Source organism: Pygocentrus nattereri, chromosome 6, assembly GCF_015220715.1.
Source record: "Pygocentrus nattereri isolate fPygNat1 chromosome 6, fPygNat1.pri, whole genome shotgun sequence".
Lineage (NCBI taxonomy): Eukaryota > Metazoa > Chordata > Actinopteri > Characiformes > Serrasalmidae > Pygocentrus > Pygocentrus nattereri.
The window spans coordinates 5767171-5772377 of NC_051216.1; the positions used below are offsets into that span (position 1 = coordinate 5767171).

A 5207-nucleotide genomic window follows, 5' to 3' on the forward strand; every position below is an offset into this window, starting at 1 on the left:
CCACAGTCAGTCCACTCCAGTCCACTCCAGTCTAGTCCAGTCCAATCCAGTCCAATCCAGTCCAGTCCAGTCCAGTCCAGTCCAGTCCAGTCCAATCCAATCCAGTCCACTCCAGTCCACAGTCCATTCCAGTCCACAGTCAATTCCAGTCCAGTCCACAGTCCAGTCCAGTCCACAGTCAATTCCAGTCCAGTCCACAGTCCAGTCCAGCCCACTCCAGTCCACAGTCCAGTCCACACCAGTCCACAGTCAATTCCAGTCCAGTCCAGTCAACAGTCCAGTCCAGTCCAGTCCACAGTCCAGTCCACTCCAGTCCACAGTCAATTCCAGTCCAGTCCAGTCCACAGTCAGGTCCAGTCCACTGCACTCCACTCAACTCCAGTCCAGTCCAATCCAATCCAGTCCAGTCCACTCCAGTCCACAGTAAAGTCCAGTCCATTAACAGCAGTGCTGTATTTGCTTGTATATAAATTTAGTCTGATACGTCTGGCAACACAAACATTGCTGCTCATACAATCATTCATGCATACAACTACACACTTTTAAAAGATGGTTCTTCAATGGTTTTATAAGAACCAGAAGTTCTATATAGAACCATTCGCATGCTTAAATGCTGAAGTGGTTCATTAGATTAATGGAAAACGTGTTGCATATGGTTCTACGCAGCACCAAAAAGGGTTCTTCTATTGTTACAATGTCAAGCTTCTAACCAAAAAAGAACCATTTTTGGTGCAATTTAGAACCATTTTGAAAACAGCTCTACTTAGAACCATATACAACATATTCTCCATCACTCCAGAACCATTTCGCTGTGCGAAGAATCATTTAAGCATGCAAATAGTTCTTTGTAATAGTTCTATATAGATGCATTGGCTTTACTAAAGAACCGTCTTTTTGAGCTCAGTGTGTGACGTTACCACAGTCTCATGATAGCCGATGTCTAAAATTCAGACGTTAGTTCATATTGACAGGAATTAGACGTGTGGACACGTTGAAGTCTGGACAGCAGGTTTTATTGTAATATTGTAGGTTTAATTCTGTTAAAATGGCCAATAAATACAATTTATTGTTTTGGCATCGTCAGGAAACATTCATTGTTAAAAGAACAGCGCACATTTCAACACGTCTGAACTACAAATATGAATATTAACACATAAATTTCATTTCATTTCATTTCGTAGCTTCTTAGTAATACATGCAGCTGCTTCCATTGCACTGAAAGTGAATAGATATTATTTAAATGACCTACAGTTTCATACAAATCTTGAAAAATGTCTTAGAAGGTTGATTTTATTTGTGAATGTGGTCTGTAGTTTTATCATCCACAGCCAGTCCAGTCCAGTCCAGTCCAGTCCAGTCCAGTCCAGTCCATCTAAAAGCCATTAACAGCCGTGTTGTCTTGGTCTGTATATTTGCAGTTGCGGTGTTTGTCTATGGCGTCCCAGACTTGCTTTAGCTGCCTGAGTCTTTAACACAGTTCGCAGGCAACTTAAAACAAGCCCCGAAAACCAGACACGGATCCAGCCACCAGCACTGAAATGAAAGATGATTGATAGCGTTATTAAAACGTCTTCAGCCGGCTGAGCAGACAACAAAAGCGCTGCGGTGTTCATATGAGACCTTTATCAGAAATGTTAGTCTCTCTGCTTCCTCGGTTCTGACCCCGTAAAGAATTCCTGGAATACAGATTTCACCTTAAAAACCACACTTCATGTTCGGTATGGAACGGTACCGGGCCTAGAACCTTCTTAGCAGCCCCCAAACACCATAACTCACCGTTAATAAACATGATGAGTGTTAGAGATCCTATGGACAATTATGCATAAGTTATCTGATAAACAAAGGAAGTATATATCATATACAGTCCATATTATATATGAATCATGTGGACATGTACCATCATAGAGGGTTAAATCTTCAGCCATTTTCTGTCTACAGAGTCTAATTAGGTCTAATGAAAGGAAATTAAAGAGAGAAAATGGGCTGATTCAGAAATTATTATTATTATTATTATTATTATTATTATTATTATTATTATTACTATTACAGTATTGGGGTCTCTCAGACATAGATTGGGGTATAAAAGTGCAGAGAAACTTAAAGTAAGTATAAATATTTAAAGTAAATATTTAAAGTAAATATTTTTTAAAGTAAGCAGCACTGTATTAAAATCATATTCAATTAAAAGTGGACCCAAAAATCCACTTTTATACAGGCAAATCGTTTAAAATGTATGTAATTATAATAGTATTAAGTAAAAATCTTCCAAAGTAATACTCAAGTACAGTAAGAAAGTACAAAAAATCCCCTGGGCTGAAATTTGTCGCTAGCACTTTGAATGACCAAATGAAAATGTAAGCAGTAAAAAAATACATATATACTTTCCTTGGAAATGTAATTGAGTAAAAGTACAAGTATTCAGTAATTCAACTGAGTAAAGTACAAATCCACTAAAATAATACTTAAGCATAGTAAGTCCTGGCCTCTGAGGTCAGTAATGAGTCCATTGAAGGTCTAAATGAAAATGTAAGCAGTAAAAAGTCTATTTTTTTCTCTTGTGACGGAGTAAAAGTAGGAGACTCAATATGCACTTAAAATAATACTCAGGTATAATAATAAAGTACAAGTATTACCAGTCCAGTGTTTCCACCACTGGGTGCAGTGCATTTGCAGTAGTGATGGCGCGTTGATATTTAAGCTTCTATTTCTAGGCTATAATTTCTGTCCTTGTCTTTCAGTGTTTTTATTTTACTGCAAAAGCTTTTTAGTCCTCATGCTTTTTATTCAGATTGATATGTTTGATCACATAAATCCAAAACAGCAAGTTGAGCCTCTCTCAGACTTTTAGTAACCTGCAAACTGTTCAGCCCGTCAATCTTTCTCCCACCAGAAAAGGCCAGAGCGACTTACCCTGTGCTTTACCTGCATCCCGCAGCGGTGACTGGTCCGCCGGGAATGACCGGCTGCAGTTTTTAAAACGCTGCAGCTGAAATGCATATTTGTGAAAGGTGTGTGTGGTTGAACATTTATTAGGAGATCCTGGTCTGGGTGTGTGTGTGAGTGTGTTTTGCACTAACTGTTCACTTCTCAACCGACTCTGATTCAGCCTGCCTGCCGGGCGTGTGCAGCTTCCGCCGCAAACAAACAGGAGACGGAATCCGAGCAGGATGCTGAGGACCGTGGGGGGGGGGGGGGGGGGGGGGGGTTATCCGAAAACTTCAGCAGGAAGTACAGGAGCTTTCCCTAATCACATACAGAGTCACACAGTCAGGACACGCCCACCCACAGGGTGGGGTCTTTAATCTCGCTCCACACGCCGTCCACTTACAGGGGTGCACGTTGGGCTTGATAAGCACTAGAAACACATAAACGTTGCAGGTTTCACATAAAAGTGCGAAACGAAAAGAAAAGAGAAGGTTCTTCAAGGGTTCTTTAGTGAAGCCCTAACTCAGTTTCTACAACGGCAAGTTTGTGACCGTAGAAGAACCTTTGCTGGTGTAATATAGAACACGTTCTCCATCAATCTGAAGAACCGTTTGCACCGAATGTAAATGTTTCTCTATACACTCTTAAAAAAGGCGGTTCTTCAAGGGTTCCTTAGGAAAGGACACAGGTCTGTTTAGAACCCATCCATCCATGTTTAGAACCATGAGGTAAATATTGCAACATTGCATGCTTAAATGGTTCTTTGCATGGTGAAACCATTTGCAAATGGTTCCCTGTAGCAGAAAGGGTTTCCAAGAACCATTTCACCATGCAATGAACTCTTTAAGCATGCAAGTGATTCTCTGCACACTCTTTAAAAAGAGGGTTCTTCAAGGGTTCCTAAGTAAAAGACAAGGTTCTGGTTTGACCCATTTGTTTAATTTTGAACCGTTTGCATGCTGAAATAGTTGGGGAAAGGGTTCTTGGGGAAAGGGTTCTTGGGGAAAGGGTTCTTCAGTTTGTTGAATATATTTTATATGCTTCTACATAGAACCGTTTTGCAAATGGTTCTGTAAAGCACCAAAAAGGGTTTTCTAACTTTTACGATGTCACACTTGTAACAACAGCAGAACCACTTTTGTTTTTTTCCATTTTCTAAAAAAGGTTCTATATAGAATCTCATAACACATTCTCCATCAATCTGAAGAACGATTTCACCATGCAGAGAACCCTTCAAGCATGCAAATGATTCTCTGTACACTCTTTAAAAAGATGGTTCTTCAGGGGTTCCTTATTAAAGGACATGATTTTTATCAACCCCTGAGTTTAATATCGAACCATTTGCATGCTGAAATAGTTGGGGAAAGGGTTCTTGGGGAAACGGTTCTTCAGTTTGTTGGAGAATGTTTTGTGTATGCTTCTACATAGAACCTTTTTGCAAATGGTTCTATATAGCAGCAGGAAGATGTTTGTCTTTTTTATGATGTCAAGCTTGTAACAGAAGAACTGTTGAACTTTGGAGCTGTACCGAACCATTTTCAAAAAGGTTCTATATAGAACCATACACAACACATTGTCCTTCAGTCTGAAGAACCATTACACCATGCAGAGAACCCTTTAGGATGCAAATGTCTCTCTTTACACTCTCTAAGGGTTCCTTAGTAAAGGATATGGGTCTATTTAGAACCATGCTTTCAATCTAGATCCACTGCATGCTTGAATGGTTCTTTGCATGGTGAAATGGTTCTTTTTCTCAGTCACACCGCCTGGTGCTTTCAGATGTTCTCTAAATGGGTGTTACTTCAGCACCAGTTAGCTGGAACCAAGCTGTGCTGGGAGGCATGTTTGGCCTTCTAGCTAAACTCCCAAACGCCACAGGAGAAGCGGGGGTTTGGCGTTCGGCCGCTCGCCCGACTCTCGTCTCTCTCAGACTTCAGGGTTTGCCGTCTAAACTCGTGTCAGCAGAGCTGAAGCTGGTCAGAATCAAGCCTGTACTGTGGTGACTGCACTGCTGGGGTCTGTCGCTGCTCGCTGAGCTGACGTTAAATTAGCCAGGCTTTAAATTCAAACACTGAAAGCGGGTTAAATTTCACCTTCCTCGAGTCATTACCACCTAAACCTGTCTCATTGCTTTAGTTATCCAGAACCGAACATGTTCTGTGGGGAACATCGCTCGGGTTTTTCTTCATTCATGCAAGTCTTTGACCTTTAATTAAAGGTTTCCGTGGAGGGGAACATTGATGAGGTGTTCTTGTTTTTGAAGGTTCTGCAATGGCACAGCT

At 40.8% G+C, this 5207-nt stretch overlaps 1 non-coding gene across 1 annotated transcript; it reads left to right on the forward strand.

Moving 5' to 3' along the window:
* The first annotated feature begins 5094 nt into the window (after positions 1-5094).
* LOC119263654 lies at positions 5095-5207 on the forward strand. Its single transcript, XR_005130435.1, has one exon. It is a non-coding gene; the product is annotated as a U5 spliceosomal RNA (small nuclear RNA).